The following is a 10,599-nucleotide window of genomic DNA, read 5'->3' on the forward strand; positions in this document are numbered from 1 at the left end:
GCGACACCGGCCGGCCTGCCTCCTGCTATATACACCTCAGCCGGGGTATATACTGCTATATACCTCACCCGGGGTATATACTGCTATATACCTCACCCGGAATATATACACTGCTATATACACCTCACCCGGCCTGCCTCCTGCTATATACCTCACCCGGAATATATACTGCTATATATACCTCACCCGGCCTCCCTCCTGCTATATACACCTCACCCGGAGTATATACTGCTGTATACCTCACCCGGAATATATACACTGCTATATACACCTCACCCGGCCTGCCTCCTGCTATACACCTCACCCGGGGTATATACTGCTATACACCTCACCCGGAATATATACACTGCTATATACACCTCACCCGGCCTGCCTCCTGCTATATACACCTCACCCGGAGTATATACTGCTATATACCTCACCCGGAATATATACTGCTATATATACCTCACCCGGCCTCCCTCCTGCTATATACACCTCACCCGGAGTATATACTGCTATATACCTCACCCGGAATATATACACTGCTATATACACCTCACCCGGCCTGCCTCCTGCTATATACACCTCAGCCGGGGTATATACTGCTATATACCTCACCCGGCCTGCCTCCTGCTATATACACCTCAGCCGGGGTATATACTGCTATATACCTCACCCGGAATATATACACTGCTATATACACCTCACCCGGGGTATATACTGCTATACACCTCACCCGGAATATATACACTGCTATATACACCTCACCCGGGGTATATACTGCTATACACCCCTCACCCGGGGTATATACTGCTATACACCTCACCCGGAATATATACACTGCTATATACACCTCACCCGGCCTGCCTCCTGCTATATACACCTCACCCGGGGTATATACTGCTATATACCTCACCCGGAATATATACACTGCTATATACACCTCACCCGGCCTGCCTCCTGCTATATACACCTCACCCGGGGTATATACTGCTATATATCTCACCCGGAATATATACACTGTTATATACACCTCACCCGGCCTGCCTCCTGCTATATACACCTCACCCGGGGTATATACTGCTATATACCTCACCCGGAATATATACACTGCTATATACACCTCACCGGGCCTCCCTCCTGCTATATACACCTCACCCGGGGTATATACTGCTATATACACCTCACCCGGAATATATACACTGCTATATACACCTCACCCGGGGTATATACTGCTATATACACCTCACCCGGAATATATACACTGCTATATACACCTCACCCGGCCTGCCTCCTGCTATATACACCTCACCCGGGGTATATACTGCTATATACACCTCACCCGGCCTCCCTCCTGCTATATACACCTCACCCGGAGTATATACTGCTGTATACCTCACCCGGAATATATACACTGCTATATACACCTCACCCGGCCTGCCTCCTGCTATATACACCTCACCCGGGGTATATACTGCTATATACACCTCACCCGGCCTCCCTCCTGCTATATACACCTCACCCGGAGTATATACTGCTGTATACCTCACCCGGAATATATACACTGCTATATACACCTCACCCGGCCTGCCTCCTGCTATATACACCTCACCCGGGGTATATACACTGCTATATACACCTCACCCGGCCTGCCTCCTGCTATATACACCTCACCCGGGGTATATACACTGCTATATACACCTCACCCGGCCTGCCTCCTGCTATATACACCTCACCCGGGGTATATACTGCTATATACCTCACCCGGAATATATACACTGCTATATACACCTCACCCGGCCTCCCTCCTGCTATATACACCTCACCCGGAGTATATACTGCTGTATACCTCACCCGGAATATATACACTGCTATATACACCTCACCCGGCCTCCCTCCTGCTATATACACCTCACCCGGAGTATATACTGCTGTATACCTTACCCGGAATATATACTGCTATATATACCTCACCCGGCCTCCCTCCTGCTATATACACCTCACCCGGGGTATATACACCTCACCCGGACTATATACTGCTATATACCTCACCCGGAATATATACACTGCTATATACCTCACCCGGCCTGCCTCCTGCTATATACACCTCACCCGGGGTATATACACCTCACCCGGAGTATATACTGCTATATGCACCTCACCCGGAGTATATACTGCTATATACCTCACCCGGAATATATACACTGCTATATACACCTCACCCGGCCTGCCTCCTGCTATACACCTCACTCGGACTATATACAGTAGTGCCTTGGATTACGAGCATAATTCGTTCCGGGACCGTGCTTGTTATCCAAATCCACTCTTATACCAAAGCAAATTTTCCCATAAGAAATCATTGAAATGTAGACAATTGGTTCCACACCCCAAAAATCATTTTATAATCATTATAGCAGTAGTGTGTATAGCTGAGTGTGAGTGCAAGCACATTATAGCAGCAGTGTGTATAGCTGAGTGTGAGTGCAAGCACATTATAGCAGTAGTGTGTATAGCTGAGTGTGAGTGCAAGCACATTATAGCAGCAGTGTGTATAGCTGAGTGTGAGTGCAAGCACATTATAGCAGGAATGGAGAGGATGGGAAACACAAGGACTGATAGAGACTGCAGGGAGCATGAAGGAATGAGCAGGGCAGATGTGGACACAGTATAGAAGCGCTCTCTGTCCGGGGAGAGAGGGGTTAAAGCTATAAAGAGATTACCCCCACAGTCCTGTCCCCTGATGCAAGCCCCAGCCTGAAGTGGATCTGCTATGATATGGAAGGTGAGAGAGACTTCCTGGGTCAGAGTACTGTGCTGCAGACACCGCTATGCAGGCCATGCCCCTCCCCCACTCACGCTCCCACCCAATACCAGGAGCTCTTAAACCAAAGCAATGCTCTTAAACCAAGTCACAATTTTGAAAAACTGTGAGCTCTTCTTGCAAAACGCTCTTAAACCAAGTTACTCTTAAACCAAGGTACCACTGTACTGCTATATACCTCACCCGGAATATATACACTGCTATATACACCTCACCCGGCCTGCCTCCTGCTATATACCTCACCCGGAGTATATACTGCTATATACACCTCACCCGGCCTGCCTCCTGCTATATACCTCACTCGGAGTATATACACTGCTATATACCTCACCCGGAGTACATACACTGCTATATACCTCACCCGGAATATATACACTGCTATATACCTCACCCGGAATATATACACTGCTGTATACACCTCACCCGAACTATATACTGCTATATACCTCACCCGGAATATATACACTTCTGTATGCACCTCACCCAGCCTGCCTCATGCGCCCACCTCACCTGGAATATATACAACTATATACACCTCACCCGGAATATATACTGCTGTATACACCTCACCCAGAATATATACACTGCTTTATACCTCACCCGGCCTGCCTCTTGCGCCCACCTCACCCGGAATATATACACTGCTATATACCTCACCCGGAATATATACACTGCTGTATACACCTCATCCGAAATATATACTGCTATATACACCTCACCCGGAATATATACACTGCTATATACCTCACCCCGGCTGCCTCCTGCGCCCACCTCACCCGGAATATATACACCTCACCTGCAATATATACACTGCTGTATATACCTCACCCGGCCTGCCTCCTGCGCCCACCTCTCCCGGAATATATACTGCTATATACACCTCACCCAGAATATATACTGCTATATTCACCTCACCCGGAATATATACACTGCTGTATACACCTCACCCGGCCTGCCTCCTGCGCCCACCTCACCCGAAATATATACACTGCTGTATACACCTCACCTGGAATATATACTGCTATATACCTCACCCCGATGTGAGGAGGGATGGAGTGTTGCGCTATGTGAGGAGAGATGGAGCGCTATTTGAGGAGGGCCGGAGTGCTGCGTTATGTGAGGAGGGATGGAGTGCTGCGCTATGTGAGGAGGGATGGAGTGCTGCGCTATGTGAGGAGGGATGGAGTGCTGCGCTATGTGAGGGGGGATGGAGTGCTGCGCTCTGTGAGGAGGGATGGAGTGCTGCGCTATGTGAGGAGGGATGGAGTGTTGCGCTATGTGAGGAGAGATGGAGCGCTATTTGAGGAGGGCCGGAGTGCTGCGTTATGTGAGGAGGGATGGAGTGCTGCGCTATGTGAGGAGGGATGGAGTGCTGCGCTATGTGAGGAGGGATGGAGTGCTGCGCTATGTGAGGAGGGATGGAGTGCTGCGCTTTGTGAGGAGGGATGAAGTGCTGCACTATGTGAGGAGGGCCGGAATGCTGCGCTATGTGAGGAGGGCCGGAGTGCTGCGCTCTGTGAGGAGGGATGGAGTGCTGCGCTTTGTGAGGAGGGATGGAGTGCTGCGCTATGTGAGGAGGGATAGAGTGCTGCGCTCTGTGGGGAGGGATAGAGTGCTGCGCTCTGTGAGGAGGGATGGAGTGCTGCGCTCTGTGAGGAGGGATGGAGTGCTGCGCTATGTGAGGAGGGATAGAGTAATGCGCTATGTGAGGAGGGATAGAGTGCTGCGCTCTGTGAGGAGGGATAGAGTGCTGCGCTCTGTGAGGAGGGATGGAGTGCTGCGCTATGTGAGTAGGGATGGAGTGCTGCGCTCTGTGAGGAGGGATGGAGTGCTGCGCTATGTGAGGAGGGATGGAGTGCTGCGCTATGTGAGGAGGGCCGGAGTGCTGCGCTATGTGAGGAGGGCCGGAGTGCTGCGTTCTGTGAGGAGGGATGGAGTGCTGCGCTCTGTGAGGAGGGATGGAGTGCTGCGCTATGTGAGAAGGGATGGAGTGCTGCGCTATATGAGGAGGGCCGGAGTGCTGCGTTCTGTGAGGAGGGATGGAGTGCTGCGCTCTGTGAGGAGGGATGGAGTGCTGCGCTATGTGAGGAGGGATGGAGTGCTGCGCTATGTGAGGAGGGCCGGAGTGCTGCGCTATGTGAGGAGGGAAGGAGTGCTGCGCTATGTGAGGAGGGATGGAGTGCTGCGCTCTGTGAGGAGGGATGGAGTGCTGCGCTATGTGAGGAGGGATGGAGTGCTGCGCTCTGTGAGGAGGGATGGAGTGCTGCGCTCTGTGAGGAGGGAAGGAGTGCTGCGCTATGTGAGGAGGGATGGAGTGCTGCGCTCTGTGAGGAGGGAAGGAGTGCTGCGCTATGTGAGGAGGGATGGAGTGCTGCGCTATGTGAGGAGAGATGGAGTGATGAGAACTTGTGCATCACTGCAGAATAACTATGTGTATGATCCCAGCATCATTGTGCAGCTATCATCACTGTATCAGCACCTGCTGGGTTACCAAAGATATCACAAATCCACCAATAGCTGCCAGTAAAACACCACCAAGTCCTAGCACTCGTGTCTAAACACATTAATGCTGTACCTATAGCTGCCGGAAGGATTACCACCATCTATGTTACCAGATGGGACCGGCCTTCTGCTGGCAGATTGCACATCTCCATGTTGCCATATGAGCCCCCATTTACTTACTTCCCTGTGGATCTTTATGCATATACTACTACTCCCAGCTGTTTCCCAGCAAGTCCTCTTCAATGGCTCCTCCCCACTTTTGCTAGTATGACATGGTATCAGTTGTGCCTGGAAACTACACACAACAAGCTTTGACTTAGGGTCCTAGTACACTGAGCAATTTTTAATGATTAATGACTAACGATTAATGATCGCAAACGAGATTGTTTATCATTAACCTGAAATCATTCACCATATTACACAGAACGATAATCGTTAGTTACGATCGTTCCTATGACCGTTTATTCCTTCTGATCCCAGCAAAACAATGGACAATGTGCAATTACACTGAACGATTAGTGATAAAATGCAGAACTTGCGCGAACGAACGTGGAATTACAGCGAACGATTAGCGAACAATTAGCAAACGATTAACGATAATTTCAGGTTCAGATCTAAGAGCCCTATTCCACCGGCCGATTATAGTTCAGATTATCGTTAAATCATTCAAATCTAAACAATAATCGTTCGTTTGAATAGCAGTTAACGATTAACGACCGAACGAGAAATCGTTGATCGCTTTATAAGACCTGGACCTATTTTTATCGTTGCTCGTTCGCAAAACGTTCGCAAATCGTTCGCATTGAATAAGGGCCCTATTCCTTCAAAACGATTATCGTTCGCATAATAACGATTAACGATCTGAAACGACCGCTATTGCGAAAGACCTGAAAACGTTCACTCATTTCCATGGAACGATAATCATTACTTATGATCGTATGTGCGATCGTTTTTTCTTCGCTATTGCGTTCGTATCTACTGCGAACGACCGAACAACATCTTATTTAATGCGAACGATTTGTGAACGTTTTGCGAACGAGCAACGATAAAAATAGGTCCAGGTCTTATAAAGCGATCAACGATTTCTCGTTCGGTCGTTAATCGTTAACTGCATTTCAACCGAACGATTATCGTTTAGATTCGAACGATTTAACGATAATCTGAACGATAATCGTCTGGTGGAATAGGACGGTGGAAGACGTCATTCGGTTGTTCGCAGTAGTTACGAACGCAATAGCGAAGAAAAAACTATCGCAAATACGATCATAAGTAACGATTATCGTTTCATGGAAATGAGTGAACGTTTTCAGGTCTTTCGCAATAGCGGTCGTTTGATATAGTTAATCGTTAACGATTATGCGAACGATAATCGTCCGGTGGAATACGGCTCCAAATCAACGATCAACGACATACGAACGATTTTTCGATCGTTGCCTGTAATTACACAGAACGTTAATCGTCCAGGCATGATGGGAATTGTAGTTTTCCAACAGTTAGAGCGCCCATGGTTCCCCATCCCTGCTATAGGAGGATCTCATAGAGGATATACATAAAGATCTGCACATCTTGTACTGGAAAATACAGACGAGTCCGGGGGTTTTTCCTCCATATTCGGACTTTTAGCAACATTTCGGGCCCTCACTACAACTGGAAGGAGCACTCGGTAATATACACAAGACTAGGAATTCCCAGATGTATAGACAAGCCGAAACTTCCCCTTCTATGATGAGCGATGAGACAAGTGGTAGCTGTCACTTCTGCTTCTCAGAACCCTCTGGTAATAGGTGAACAATTCACATAGAGATTACCGTCCCCATATAATCCTAGTAATAAGGAGCAAATCACAATACAAATACTGCTCAGGTTAAAGGGGAACTCCAGTGACCTTCACATTGCCCCATAAATGTGGGATGTCACTGCTGTTATAGTATAATATCTGGTAGAGAGTGTCTCGGTGGCTTCCAGTCCAGGAATGACATCACTGGTGGAACATTCTAGAAATCCCCAGTGCTGGTGGTGGAGATGATAAAGGAAACAGCTATAGAAGGTTTCAGGTTTTATTGCCAACCACTGACACGCTGCTCGCTGCTGTACTGGGCACAGGCTGCCGCCTCTCCTGGGCCTTACATACAATCCATGGGGATAGGGATGTAATGTTACGTAGGATCCTCCACCTTCCTTAGCTGTGCGCACCACTATATGCCTCCCCTTCAAAACACACTACTCTTTGTTCCCCCTTCACCCAAAAACATTGTTGTACAGCAGAAAGACATACAGTGGTACCTTGGTTTAAGAGTAACTTGGTTTAAGAGCTCCCAGTTTTTCAAAATTGTGACTTGGTTTAAGAGCATTGCTTTGGTGTAAGAGCTCCCTACTAGGTGGGAGGGCGAGTGGGGTAGGGGCATGGTCTGCATAGCGGGGTCTACAGCACTGTACTCTGACCCAGGAAGTCTCCCTCACCTTCCAAATCATAGCAGATCCACCTCAGGCTGGGGCTTACATCAGGGGACAGGACTGTGGAGGTAATCTCTCCACAGCTGTAACCCCTCTCTCCCCGGACAGAGAGTGCTGCATGTATGTGCCCACATCTGCCCTGCTCATTCCTTCATGCTCCCTGCAGTCTCTGTCCGCCCTTGTGTTTCCCATACTCTCCATTACTGTACAGTAACTTATAATATCACATATTCTGCTGTTTCTGGATGTTTGTTTCATCTGTTTTAGGCTATGTTCACACAACGTAAAACTACGGCCATAGTTCTCGCCGCAGAACTACGGCTATAGTTTTGCGGTGTGGAACAATGCCTTATTTGCAGTGGGATCCCGGCCGGAGCGTACAAACATCGTATGCGCTCCGGCCGGGATCCCGTACGCCGCCGGAAAAAACTGACATGTCAGTTTTCTGCGGCTGGAATTTAGTAATTTCCGGCCTCAGAAAGCCCTGTCAGTTCACACAGTGAAGCGAATGGCTCCGGCCGCTCGCTTCACTGTGGGCTATGGGAAGCTCTGATGCGGGCGCGCACTGATGCGCCCGCATCAGAGCTCTGCGGCCGGAAAGACCGTCCGGGGTCACAGAACGGCCGGTCTCATACGTTGTGTGAACATAGCCTTACATGTTATTCAGAATAATAAATCATTATTTTTGGGGTGTGAAACCAATTGTCTGCATTTCTATGATTTCTTATGGGAAAATTTGCTTTGGTTGAAGAGTGGATTTGGAAGAGTGGAAGAGTGGAAGTGCGGTCCTGGAACGAATTATGCTCCTAATCCAAGGCACCACTGTATACTGATTTATCCATCCCATATCCATGTATTTGATCCATGTACCACATGATGGCTGTATATAAGGCGACCTGTACCCCAGCCTCTATCCATACTGCCGTGTTTCTCTGAAAATAGCACAGTAAGAAAAAAAGCCTAGAGCAGGGGTACTCAACAACTTTTAGTGAAGGTCCACTTACCAGGCTCTTTTGTCAGGTGTTTTGTTACTTTTCACAAACGTTGTTGAACTATTTACATACAGAATTGATGCTTATTAGTGGGAAAACTGTCATTTTCTCTCTCTCACCAGCCCTTTAAAATTAGGTACAAAGGGGATGACTGCCTTAGTAGTATATAGCCCCCCTGTGCGCTCTCCCCCAGTAGTATATAGCACCCCTGTGGCTCTCCCCCAGTAGTATATAGCCTCCCTGTACGCTCTCCCCCTGTAGTATATAGCCCCCTGTGCGCTCTCCCCCTGTAGTATATAGCCCAATGTGCGCTGTCCCCCAGTAGTATATAGTCCCCCCTGTGCACTCTCCTCCTGTAGTATATAGCCCCCCTGTGCTCCCTCCTCTGTATATAGCCCCCCTGTGCTCCCTCCTCTGTATATAGCCCCCCTGTGCTCTCTCCCAGTATATAGCCCCCCCTGTGATCTCTCCCCCTGTATATAGCCCCCCTGTGCTCTCCGCCAGTATAAAGGCCCCCTGTGCTCTCTCCCCCTGTATATAGCCCCCCTGTGCTCTACGCCAGTATACAGGCCCCCTGTGCTCCCTCCCCTGTATATAGCTCCCTTGTGCGCTCCCCCCCTCCCATAAAGCATTAAAAAAAAAAAACACGTATACTCACCTAAGTCCTACACGTCCTCTTCTCTTCCTCCTGTGGCGGCACTGCAGCGGTCACTAGAGGCTGCACTCCCCACCAGTGCAGGAACGTCACTCGGCGCCGACACCAGAGGGGGAGCGCGGCCTCTTGTGACCGCTGCGGCCAGTGAGAGGTGACTGACAGGGAGGGAGACAATGGCTTCCTCTCTGTCAGTGCTGCAGCCGCTCGGTATCTATGAGCGCTCGTTACGAGGGAGCAGCGCCGCAGCCATGGTCCGGACAGCTGGCAGATGCGGTCCGCCAGTTGAGGACCCCTGGCCTAGGGCACATTTTTGGGGAAGATTTTTTTTTTTTTTCCCCATGAACAAGAATCACACATTATGCTCAATACCTTTCTTGTACTACATGGAGCAGCTTTTTCTTTTAAGGGTACAAACACACACACCGTATACGCAGCAGATACGCAGCAAATACGCAGCAGATTTGATGCTGTGTTCAGTTATTTAGATCCAATCTGCTGCATATCGCAGCAGTAAATACGGAGCGTATATGCTGTGTGTGTTTGTACCCTTAAACTCATGGAGGGAGATTTATCAAACATGGTGTAAAATTAGATTTGCTCAGTTGTCCCTAGCAACCAATCAGATTCCACCTTTCATTTTCCAAAGAGTCTGTGAGGAGTGAAAGGTGGAATCTGATTGGTTGCTAGTGGCAACTGAGCCAGTTTCACTTTACACCATGTTTGATAAATCTCTCCATGCTGTTTAGGTGTAAAAAAAAATGTACCATAACCTATACAGTATACTAGTAACCTATACAGTATACCAGTTACCTATACAGTATACCTGATTAGCAGTAGTGAGGCCCCCAGTACTCACGAGGCAGCGTTGAGTACTGCTCTATAGTACTGGCATCCTCACTACTGCTAATCCTGTAATGATGTTCTTTAGAAGTCTACAATAAAGTTTAAGTTTTTACAGTGAGTGCCCTCTAGGCTAATATTTTCTACCCATAAAGACTTTCCTATAACTATGTTGGAGTGAGCACCCTGAAAAATATTTTTTGTGACCAAAAAATTTTACAAACAATTTTTTTTTTGCAAAAAAAAAAAAAGCGGTTGCATGTGTGCATCGGTTTTGATCCGTTTTTTTTTAAATAATGGAATTCAATAGAAAAAGGGATCAAAACGAATGCACACACATGCATTCATTTTTT

The sequence above is a fragment of the Dendropsophus ebraccatus genome, chromosome 13 (genome assembly GCF_027789765.1).
Source record: "Dendropsophus ebraccatus isolate aDenEbr1 chromosome 13, aDenEbr1.pat, whole genome shotgun sequence".
Taxonomy (NCBI): Eukaryota; Metazoa; Chordata; class Amphibia; order Anura; family Hylidae; genus Dendropsophus; species Dendropsophus ebraccatus.